This window comes from Saccopteryx leptura, chromosome 4 (genome assembly GCF_036850995.1).
Source record: "Saccopteryx leptura isolate mSacLep1 chromosome 4, mSacLep1_pri_phased_curated, whole genome shotgun sequence".
Lineage (NCBI taxonomy): Eukaryota > Metazoa > Chordata > Mammalia > Chiroptera > Emballonuridae > Saccopteryx > Saccopteryx leptura.
Genome location: NC_089506.1, coordinates 164,309,629 through 164,322,066, shown reverse-complemented (window position 1 = coordinate 164,322,066; position 12,438 = coordinate 164,309,629).

Genomic DNA, 12,438 nt, shown 5'->3' with positions numbered 1-12,438 from the left:
GCTGACTGCCTCAACTCCTCCCTTGCTGTTGCCCAGTGATTGCCTTAGTTACTCAGTGCTTGGCCTCACTCACAGGACAGATCGCTTCTTCAGAGTGGGCAAGCCTTGATGGCAATAGACAGAGTATTCCATTAAGACAGAAGTCAGTCTTTTGTAAACTAGTCATGGAATTGACACCCATCCCTTATGCTTTATTCTGTTCATTAGAAGCAAGTCATTAACCCACACTCGAGGGGAAGAGATAACACAGAAGCATGAATAAGGGAAAGCAGGATTATTGCTAATTTCCTAAATTTATATTGCTAAAATTGGATTTTTGAGGGCCATTTAAAAAGTGTGCCACATTAGATTCATTTATATAATTGAAAAAGTGAGAGGTAGTTTGTCTTCAGACACAACTGGATCCTGAAACCTAAAAGGTGCCAGCAAATACCAGTTTCTCTCTATCACCTTTACTCCTGTTAGTATCAAAAGATAAATTCTCCTTTCATTGTAGCCCATGAGGGCGCCAGGTTTTCATCTTACCAGTTTAACAATTCAGTGGAAACAGTGTTTCTTTACTATTCATTCTAGCAGAAGTCCTGGGGTCACTGATCCTGCTAGGATCACATGGTCATTCTTGAATCACTCATTTTGGGCCATATGCCTTCAAAGCAAGAAGGAGTGGACTGACCCATCTGAGAAGCATAGACTGGGAGTGGTAGAGCGATACTACCCTGAAGAACATTAGAATGCTGGTCCCCAAAGAAGGAACAAAGGATTCTAGGCAAACAAAACAACTAATGGATCAGACTGTCCTACTTTAACAGAGTAGATGTATGGAACATGAAAGGCATATAGTGGCATTTGCTGCTTAATAATAGTTTCAGGATCCTGAACATGCCATCATTGCCACACAAGAACATATCAGACATCTTTATGACAAAGTGCCTACTATGTGTTAGACCGTGCTAATTATTTTACATATATGGTCTCATGAAATACTTGCAGTAATCCTACAAAGTCAGCATTATTTCATTTATTTTATACAGAAATATCTTTTGGCGTTTGATTTGATGCAAAGCCATTTTGACTCTAAAAACAGTGTTCTCATGCTATCACCTACTTGCCAGAATATACAAATATTTTTTAATCCTGTTATATTTTACACTTATAGGGATATAAAACTAGTACTATTATTTTATTTTATTAAGTAAGAGGCAGGGAGGCAGGCAGGCAGGCAGGCAGAAAGACAGACTCCCACATGTACCCCTACCAGGATCCACCTGGTAAGCCCACAAGGGAGCAATGTTCTGCACATCGGGGGCCATTGCTCTGTTGCTCTGAACTAGGGGTCGGGAACCATTTTGGCTGAGAGAGCCATGAACGCCACATAGTTTAAAATGCAATTCCATGACAGCCATACAATGAACCGTGTATGTTACAATACAAATAAAAATTTGGTGTTGTCCCGGAGGACAGCTGTCATTGGCTCCAGCCACCACAACCATGAACATGAGCTATAGGAAATGAATGGATTGTAATACATGAGAATGTTTTATATTTTTAACATTATTTTTTTTATTAAAGATTTGCCTGCAAGCCAGATGCAGCCATCAAAAGAGCCACATCTGGCTCTCAAGCCATAGGTTCCTGACCCGTGCTCTGAACAAAGTTTTTTCAGCACTTGAGGTGAGGCCTTGGGGCCATCCTCAGTGCCCGGGGCCAAATTGCTTGAACTATTTGAGCCTTGACTGTGGGAGGGGAGGGGAGAGAGAGAGAGAGAGAGAGAAAGAGAGAGAGAGAGAAAAGGAAAGGGAGAGGGATGGAGAAGCAGAAGGTTGCTTCTCCTGTGTGCCCTAACCGAGAATCAAACCTGGGACTTCCACACACCAGATTGACATTCTGCCTCTGAGCCAACTAACCAGGGCTTATGTTTTAATATAAACTTTGATTTAATGTCTTGCATAGTTTATAGCTTAGTAACCAAATAGTTTATTTTATTTATTAATTATTTTTTAAATGACAGAATGGGAGACAGTGAGACAGACTCTCACTGATGCCCTGACTGAGATCCATTCAGTAACCCCCATCTATGGCCAATGCTCAAATCAACCAAGCAATTTTTAGTGCCTGAGACTGATGCACTCTGACCAACCAAGCTATCCTCAGTGCCCGTGGTGATGCTAGAACCAATCAAGCCACTGGCTGCAGAAGGGGAAGGGGGTGGGGAGGAAAAGGAAGAGAAGCAGATGGTTGCTTCTGTGTGTCCTGACCCAGAATTGAATCCACGATATTTATACGCTGGGCTGATGTTCTATCCACTGAGCAAACCAGCTAGGGCCCAAATAGCTTATTGAAATAAACTTCTTACCTAATGGATTTGAGGCATTGAAGTATAAAATTGAAATAAGTTAAAAAACTGGAATAAAAATGAAAAAAAATGTCACGGAAAATGAAGAAACAAAATATTAAAACAATTCTCTAATCAAATTTGATCTTACCAAATTATTGTCTTTTATTTTTCTCTTTTCTGATTATTTTTACATTTCTTGATGTACCCATTGATATGATGAATGTGGGAAAAATTTAGTGAAGGAGAAAATACGCTTGCAACTGGAAACACATGGTAAGTACTCGATAAGTGACTAATTGAAGAACAGAAACTACGGTTCCATATGGCAATTATTTTTATCTCTTTCCACCTCAGTTTCCCCATCTATAAAGTAGAGATAATATAACCAGAAGCATTGTATAAAGGATAGAAATAATATATACGAATCAAACTGTTTAACATGTAATTTGTGCTCAATAAGTTTTCTTTGCTGTTATCCAAACAGATTAAAATATTTCCTGACATACAAAGTAACTAATTTACTCAAGGGAAGAATTTAATGGATCTAGTTTATTATTGTTTGATGTCTCTAGAGGGACTGTTACTCATTTCTTAGAAATTTCTGAGTTTACTCATCATGTGGAGTGGTAATTGTCTGAAGATTTTGCAGAATCTTGAAACCTACAGTGGAAGTTAATATTTTGTCTACTCAAAGGAATTATGTATCTTTTGGATCCTGGATGGAGGCAGAGCCAATCTCCCATATGAAGAGTGACGACACTGGCTACCTGCTTTTCTGGCTTTCTGTAGAGCTGGGGCATGGGCCTGAGGGAATTTTTAGACAGACTAGCAGGAAGAGAGGCAGCTGTCCATATGGTGATTGGGGGAAGGAGCATTCCAGGAAGTGGGAACAGCCTTTCTGAGGCCCTGGGCTGGAGGCGCTTGGTGTTTTTGAGCCACAAGGAGGTCAGAGTGCCAGGGGCTCTGTGAACAAGGGGCCAAGTAGCAGATTTACAGACATGTGTTATACACATTATTCCAAAAACCATTTAAAAGAAGAAGAAATTAGGACCAAGAGAGGTTGTGACTTGCACAATAAATGGCAAAAAACAGAACTCAGAAGCTCCTTTTTGGATCCCAAGCATTGTGTTTTTATCAAGGTGCCATTTCATGTTTACTTGTAGATTGCCTTAACATTTTCTCTACTTCTGAGTTACTTTTGTTAAAGCTATCAGACATTAGGAATCACACATTCTCAGGTTGCATAAAATGCAGCATCAAGTTCAAATAGACTAATTCTAATTCCTTTAAATGAACTGTTCTAACAATGGACTTTTCTTTCCACTTTAGAGTGATAGACTTGGCTGAATATCTTAGGTTGGAATATTTTAGAGATTTATCAATTTTCTAGCAGATTAGCAAATACATTTTACATCTGCATTTTAATTATCTATTATAAAGCCATTTAAAAATTTTACATAGAATTTAAATTACTTGTATATTCAATTATCCAACCAAAGAGACAAATGTTAAAATTATGTTCAATAATTGAATTCATTCAGGACATATTGTTATATAGGCATGTACGTGTGTACACACAGACATACACACATGTGTATTACCCATAACTAATGAGTGCACAAACCAAAAAGTATTTTTAAAACACTTAATGAAGAATTAAACAGGCTTTTATTGATAGTATAGAATTATAACAGACAGCTGATTTAATTTGTTATTTTAAAAATGTAATTATTAAATATTCATGACATATTGTACTTTATGAGACTTAAATCCTCATTCCAAAATCATATGGTGAAGATAAAATGCAGACAAAGAGTCTGGGTTCCCACAGCCACCGACCTCTAAATGACCTGCTAATAAATGCCAGATTCTCATTTTGTAAAATCCCTATGGGAGAATAATAAAAGATGAACATTTGGCTCAACATTTATTTTTATAAAACAAGCACCTTTAGTTTCCTTTCAGAAGAGGCATCTTGCTGCTCTATAGAAGTCCATGGTCCTTTATGGAAATGTGGACCTCATGTCACATAGCTAGAGCCATAAATCCGGGCAGTTATACACAGAAGTTCAGCTATCCAGTCACAGCAATCTAAGCTTATTTAAATTGGAGTTGATATTTACACTTACATTTTCTTAGTTCCTAGTACATTTAACAGGTAATTTTATAATTCTTTATTTTTCTTGGATCACAACCTTGGTTGTGAAATGTTAAGGAATAAAGTTACATAGATTCAAAAAGAAATACAGTAAATATAATCGATCAGTCTTGTGATTGCTTATTGTTATAGGTCAGAAATTCCCAAACTTTTCTTTTTTTTTTTAATCTATGGGGTCTACAGAACAGGTAAGTAGTATACCCACAGCAAGGAAGAAAATAATGAGATTGTGACTAATAAAGATATAAACTAAACTAAGTATGTAAGAGGTGCCTAGAGGTGAATCAAAATGAAGAGGTCAAGAAGAGGTGTGCCAAGAGAGACCTAAAAGGCCCTGTTTACCACATCCACAGTGCTCTAAGAAAAGCAACTTCTGTAAATTTTTTGGTTAATAGGTGCTATGGCTCATGCCACATAAGTCTCCATCAACTTTGGTTATTGCCCAGAGCAAGAATTTGTCCTGGAGCCAAAGGCCTAACCCAGGGGTCGAGAACCTATGGCTCACGAGCCAGAAGTGGCTCTTTTGATGGCTGCATCTGGCTCACAGACAAATCTTTAATAAAAAAATAATAACGTTAAAAATATAAAACATTCTCATGTATTACAATCCATTCATTTCCTACCACTCATGTTCATGGTTGTGGGTGGCTGGAGCCAATGACAGCTGTCCTCTGGGACACACCAAATTTTTATTGGATAATGCATAATGTACATGGGTCGTTGTATGGCTCTCACAGAATTACATTTTAAAATATGTGGCGTTTATGGCTCTCTAAGTGAAAAAGGTTCCCGACCCCTGGCCTAACTCATGTATAAGCACTTAATCTTCTCTAAAGCTGCATGGTAAAAAAAAAAAAAAATCTTGCCTCACAGATTAGATGCTCCATAGTGGATAGTAGAAAATCTACTCAATCACATTCTGTCTGGGAAGAAAAATGAGTACTAATTGCATTTTAAAAGTCAAATGATTAGTGTTCCCAGATTTCCCTATTTTTCAGATTCTCTATCTGATTTGTTGAGAATCTTAATGTTTGAACCTCTACATAGTGTTGCTCAGAAGCACAAAAGTTCACCAGTACAATCCCTGGTCAGGTCACATAGAAGAGCAGACCAATGTTCTTGTCTCTTTCTCAAAAATCAATTAAAAAGAAAAAAAGAATTGACATATCAGTTACCTAAATGCTAACTGGTTCAACGATATTATGTAAAGTTAAAACCTGAAGTGTTGGATTAAGAAAAAATTGGCTACTATGTGCTATTTAAATTAGAAAACTAACACTGAATTATACACATGTTTAGAAATATAATAATGTTGAAAATTTATTAGAAAAATGAAATATATAGAGTAGCTTGGTTGATGACTAAAATGCAAATATGACAAAAAGGTAATTTTATGTTTGTAAAACACACAATCTATAATTAAGACAGAATTATGGATTTTATAACTGATAATACATAAAAAGACATTAATTCATAAAGATACAGTTGTTTTAACAGATATTAACAATGTTCTCTTATCTTTCATAGGTGAAAGGGTAAAAAATAAAGTCATAGAAACATGTAAACATAAACAAACTTTGAGATTTCATATAAGGCTATAAAACTATACTAAATATATTTGGCATGATATAAAAATGCATATGTGCAAATGATATAATTTAGTATTCTATAAGTCGATTATTAGCATAGTTATAATGATTAAAATGAGGCTTTAAAAAAATCTTGATTCATCTAGAAAGTAGTTTTTTAGTCAGTATTTTCAGCTTATAATGTGATATAAATGACCTTTATTAGTAGCAGCTTAAACAACCAAGCAAGTAACTTTCTGCTCAGCTACTAATTGATTCCTATTTATAACCATTCTGAAATTTAAAATCATTTTTATAAATAAATCTTGAATTAAAAGAGAAATCAAAACTGCATTTGTAGAGTGTTAAGGAAATATTAGCTATATCAAAAGACCAGATAAAAGATGGATAATTATCATGATACCCAAACCAGAAAAAAGAAGCAATTACAAAAGACTTAAAGAATAATTTTGTATATTAGCATAGACACAAAAATTCTAAATTGAATAAGAGAAAACACTGGCAGAAGTATTCATCCAGGCCAAGTAACCTTTATCACCAAAATGCAATTAATTTTAGTTCTCTTATCTGTGATAACTGCATAAACAGTAGAAGCAAAAGAAACCATATGAGAATTTTAATAGATGTCTCTTCAATAGATAATTTTAATAGATTAATAGAATTTTGATAGACATATAGCCTTTGTATGGAAACTTTTGTTTCCTCATTTATAAAATGTGCATAATAATAGTATGTACCTCAGAGTTTTATTGTGGTAATTAAATAAATTAATTTAGGCAGTGTGTTAAGAATGACTGAGAGAATCATATCAATGTTACCTACTATTTTTTTTCAAACTGAGCTTTATTTTTATTTATATAAAAAATTTTATTGAATTTATTGGAATGACATTTGTTACAATTCTACAATACTAATTTTTAAGAACTCTATAACTTAAAATTTAGATAACTAAGCAGTAGTATGATTCAAGTAATTTAACAACCAGTTCTCGCCCCAATAACTGTTTTAAGTGTAAAAAAACAATAGTTTTTTAGAAGGTAGTTTATTATTTCATGCATTTAATACTTAAATAAGAATAAAATAGATACATAAAACTAGACTGTTATAAAAAAGTTTTAAAATATTAATGAAAAAATATTAAATAATACCTGACAAAGAACAATAAAACTCTTATTTAAGATATTTTCATATTGCTTCTTGATTGGCATCTTCACTTGCAATTATTTTCACTTATTGATGCAATGAACATTATTACTACAGGCACTTAGAATCACTGTTGTGCAGATGAACATTAAAAAAGAATAAGGAATATAAATTTGTGATTTCCACATTGGGCGGCTGCCCAGGCTCCCACTTTAGAGAGAACCCTGATTACAAGGGCTATTTTAACAACTGGTACACCGAACTCAACAAAAAATTAGGTATTGGTTCTGCTGAACCTGTGCGAACCAGCTGAATCCCACCACTGTAACTAAGGCTACAGAATAATAACAACATACAAGGGTTGGCAAAAGTAGGTTTATAGTTGTCAGTGCACAAAACAGAGTTTACTTTTACATTATTATTTATTAGTTATTGTATTATTTATTATTTTAACCTACTTTTGCTCAACATAGTACATAAGAGAGTATAAGACTACTAATAATATTAGCATTTTTAGAATAATATTACATACATCAGTATATAAACTCCTTTATGTCCAGATCTACTGTGATAATTAATTATAAAATGTAGAGGTTATTTTTATTGAAATGAGTAAAAGTGCAATATGCATGTAATTATTACTTTTTAATATTTTCCATAATAATGTTGGCCAATGTAATATTATTTAAACAAAAATAATAAATATGATTGTCTGAGAAAGACAAAATATAATTTTTATATAATTTGCTTATATTAACTGAAAACTTTTTAACATACTCTATAATTCATAGAAGAATTCTGTAAAATGGCAAGATACAAAATAAATACACAGGTTTTCTATACACTAAAAATAGAAGAAAATGTTTCATAGAAGATGTTTCTCATTAATTTAAGTAACATAAAATAGTGAAGAAAAAATCAGTAAGATAATATGGTAGGAGCATATGAAGCAAATTATTCATTTATATGATAGGTATTAAAGAATGGAGTAAATAGAGAAATGTGTGTTCTTTGATAGAAAGGTTAAATATTATAAAGATAACATGTTTTTCTAAGTTAAATCATATGTTATAAAAAATAAGGAAAAATAAACAGGTAAGAATTGAATCACCCTTTTTTCAACATCTTAGTATAAATTACTATCTCTCTCCATGTGTCTTTACAAAAATAAAATTATACTATAAAGGTTATTATCTTGTATCATTTCAAAAATAACTATATTAGTTTGACCAGGTGGTGATGCAGTGGATAGAGTGCCGGCCTGGGACTCAGAGGACCCAGGTTTGAAATTCCAAGGTTGCCAGCCTGAGCACAGGCTCACCAGCTTGAGTGTGGGGGTGGCGGCTTGAGCATGGGATCATAGACATGACCCCATAGTCGCTGGCTTGATTCCAAAGGTTGCTGGCTTGAAGCCCAAGGTCAATGACTTGAGCTTAAGGTTGCTGGCTTGACCTAGGGGTCACTGGCTCTACTGGAGCCCCTCACCCCCGTCAAGGCACATATGAGAAAACAATCAATGAACAACTAAAGTGCCACAATGAAGAACTGATGCTTCTCATAATCCCCCTTCTTATCTGTCCGTCTCTCTGTCTCACTCTCAGCCTCCCCCCAAAATGTATATTACAGTCAACCTTTCTAGTTAAGTTAGTAATTATGTCCAGCTGTATATAAAGTTAAAACATAAAAATAACTTGAGCAAAGGTAAAATTTTATTTATTAGTTCATTCCTGCAAAAGATGAGCAGAGGAAAAAAGTCCAAGATTGGTGTGGCAGATTCCTTATATTATCAATATTCCAGTTTCCTTCTATATTTTATCTTTATTGTTCTTAGTAAGGGCTATCTCCGCAGCCATTTCTCAGTCTAGCCAGCTCTTCGTTAAATGTTCTAGGTTAAAAGATAATGGGAAGAGCAAAAGGGTGCCCTTTCCAGACTAGAAATATAAGAAAATAGTTTCAGCCTCTGTAGTAAAGAAGTCCAAATTACACAAACTGATACCAGTAAAATTTAATAGTCTTTTTTGTCTATGTCCATCCTTATACTCTGTAGAAAGGTGGATGAATTAACACTTGTAGATTGCTATTTAGCAATACATATTGAGAAAGGGAAAACAGTCAGTATCTAGTAATTCCACTTTTAAGAATTCTTATAAAATAATATAAAACATTCAATCTACTTATTTTATTTATTGCATTATTTTTCGTAAAAGAAGAAATTGGAAATTAATTTTATGTTTAGTAAAGAGATTTTTAAAATTTATGGTACAATCATACAATGCAGTATACTATATATATTAACATTAAGGTTTTGAAGAATTTTCAATTAATTGGAATTGTTTTCTGTAATGATTGAATGTTTAAAGCAAGTAATAGGTTAGACATTAGTGGTTCCCATCTAGTAATATGTAGATGTACAAAACATCAGCAAAGAATTATAAAATATTGTTATGAATACTCATCTCTATTTGTTGGAATTCACCTTGATTCTTATTTTCTTATTTCTTTTGTACTTTCTAAGTTTTACATGTGATTACTGTATGGCCTTTTATAATTTAAAAAATACTTTTAAAAATCAGAGAGGAGGCGGCTTGCCAGGTTGAGTGACAAAATTGAAGGGATTAAGTAAAAAAAAAGAAAGAAGGAAAAAGACAAAACTCATACACACAAAAGAGGGAAAGTAGGGTAGAGGCAGGTAGAGGAGAGGAGAAGGGGATATAAGGTGATGGAAGAAGACTTAACTTGGGGTGATGAACACACAACACAATATACAGATGCTGCATTATAGAACTGTACACCTGAATCTTATATAATTGTATTAACTAGTGCCACCCCAATAAAAGCAATAAAAAAGAAAAACAAATAAAAATAAAATATTAAAAAATTATAATAACTCACATCTAGGTGCAATTTAAAACTTCACTGACTTTACCATAAAATTCAAATATATTTTATTTAGTAACAATTTACATATAATCCATATTATTTGTGTGTTCTGAGACTTTGAATATATATATATATATATATATAAATTTTCATGATAAATTTGAATAATATATTTATATTTGAGATGACATTTTAAGTTGTATCAGAAACTTCTGGTTTGAGTAATAATAAAAAACTGAAATATACAAATCTAAGAAAATAGAAACTTCATTGTTAGTCCACTGACAACGATAAACAAAAAGGAGACATTCACGTACCCTTAGAGTGGAGGGAGAATAATAGTCTATAGTTTGTCTGATTCATGGCAGCACATGGAAACTTGGTAACACTCAGAAGGAAATACCCAGGAGGCTGGATTCTAGGCATACTGGTTCCCAGCATAGGAAAAATTCCTACTCCCAAGTACAGCACAGAAACTCTTGAGTCATCAATTGTAAAGATACACTGGATCAATATGTTTATCAGTGGTAAATAACATTAATAGATCCCTGAGAAATTTTGGGATCTTCCTGATGCTTTGGTCTGGTATAAGAACTCATGAAGTTTCCACATCTACGGTAGTAGAAAGGAGCTCTAGTCAGGACTGAATCTGAATTTCCAGCTTTTTCTTCAAGATATACTATTGTGTAGTTGTGCTGTTTAAAATTTTAAAGAAGCACCATTCAGATAGAATGTCCAACCATAAGTAGGAGCACCACATGCCTATTTTTCTGACTTGATACTGTCACCTCATACTTTCTGCCTTATGTATTATGCTTCCACAAACATGATCTTTCTGTTTCTTAAACATGGTTCACCATGCAAAAGAGCCTTTATGTTTGCTATCCCTGCTGGGTAGAATGCTTTCCAAAATATTTACATGATCATCATCTAGGTTTCAGCTCAAATATAACCTTTCCATAGACATGTTTCCTGTTCAATTAACTGGCATCATTTTAATCAATTCATTTTCACATTTCTCTGTTTTAATGTCTTCAGAACTTTTACAACTATCTGAAATTATCTTATATATATTTGCTTATTGATTTTCACACTATAGTACAGGGTGTGGGTGGAGCACAGAGTGCATTCCTAACAGCTATGGCTTGATGCAATGCTGTGAGAACACTCCAGCACCTGCAACCCTCCTAGCCATACCCAGGAAGGGAGCTTGCCCGCTATAAGGAAGTGACTCAGTGCTAACCAGGCAGCTCCCTAATCTTTTAGCCATTGGCTATGAAGGACAAGCTGTAACACCCTATAGGCTGAACCTGTGTATATAAGCTAGCTTACTTCCTGAATAAAGTGGATCTGTGTCACTGAACCTGGTCCCCGGAGTCGGGTCTCTGCGTCTCCATCATCCTCACCCCCAGCAGGACTTGTCCACAACTGGCGCCCAACATTGAGCAGGGACCTAACCAGCATCCAAGGGACGGGTGAGTGACCCTCTTCAATGGGAAACCTTCTCCCCCACTCGAGCCCCGCAGGCTCAAGCCCTGCACACCGTATTGCAGAGTAGGCGAGTTAAAGTTTTGAAAAGGATCTCTGGCCTGACCAGGCGGTGGCACAGTGGATAGAGCATCGGACTGGGATGCAGAGGACCCAGGTTCGAGACCCTGAGGTCGCCAGCTTGAATGCGGGCTCATCTGGTTTGAGCCCACATGCTTGAACCCAAGGTCGCTGGCTCCAGCAAGGGGTTACTCAGTCTGCTGAAGGCCCACAGTCAAGGCACGTATGAGAAAGCAATGAACAACTAAGGTGTTGCAACGCGCAATGAAAAACTAATGATTGATGCTTCTCATCTCTCTTTGTTCCTGTCTGTCTGTCCCTGTCTATCCCTCTCTCTGACTCACTCTCTGTCTCTGTAAAAAATAAATAAATAAAATTTTAAAAAAAATTAAAAAAAAAAAAAGATCTCTGTACCTGCTGGGAGATCCTCTCTGGTTTCAATGCTTGGCTCCCTGACGTGCCTCTTTGGGACCCGGATACTTGGGCCTGAGCTTTCCGGTGCGTCCATTTGGTCGAAGTACATGAAGGACAAACCTTCCCTCTCAGCTTCACTCCTGCCTTATTGGCAATACAACCTGCCTGACTGGTGCTCCTGCTGGGGACCCTCCGCCAGTGCCAAAGATATAGCAGGCTGCCTCTCTCTCTGGGGAGCCCTTACCTCCCTATTTGCCCCCCTACACTGAGGAGAAAAGTAGTTGAGCCTCCGAGTTTGATGGACTTGCAGCTGAACGCACAGAAATGAAACCAACCGAATTGCTAACTGCACCATCAGCTCTGTGGCCGGA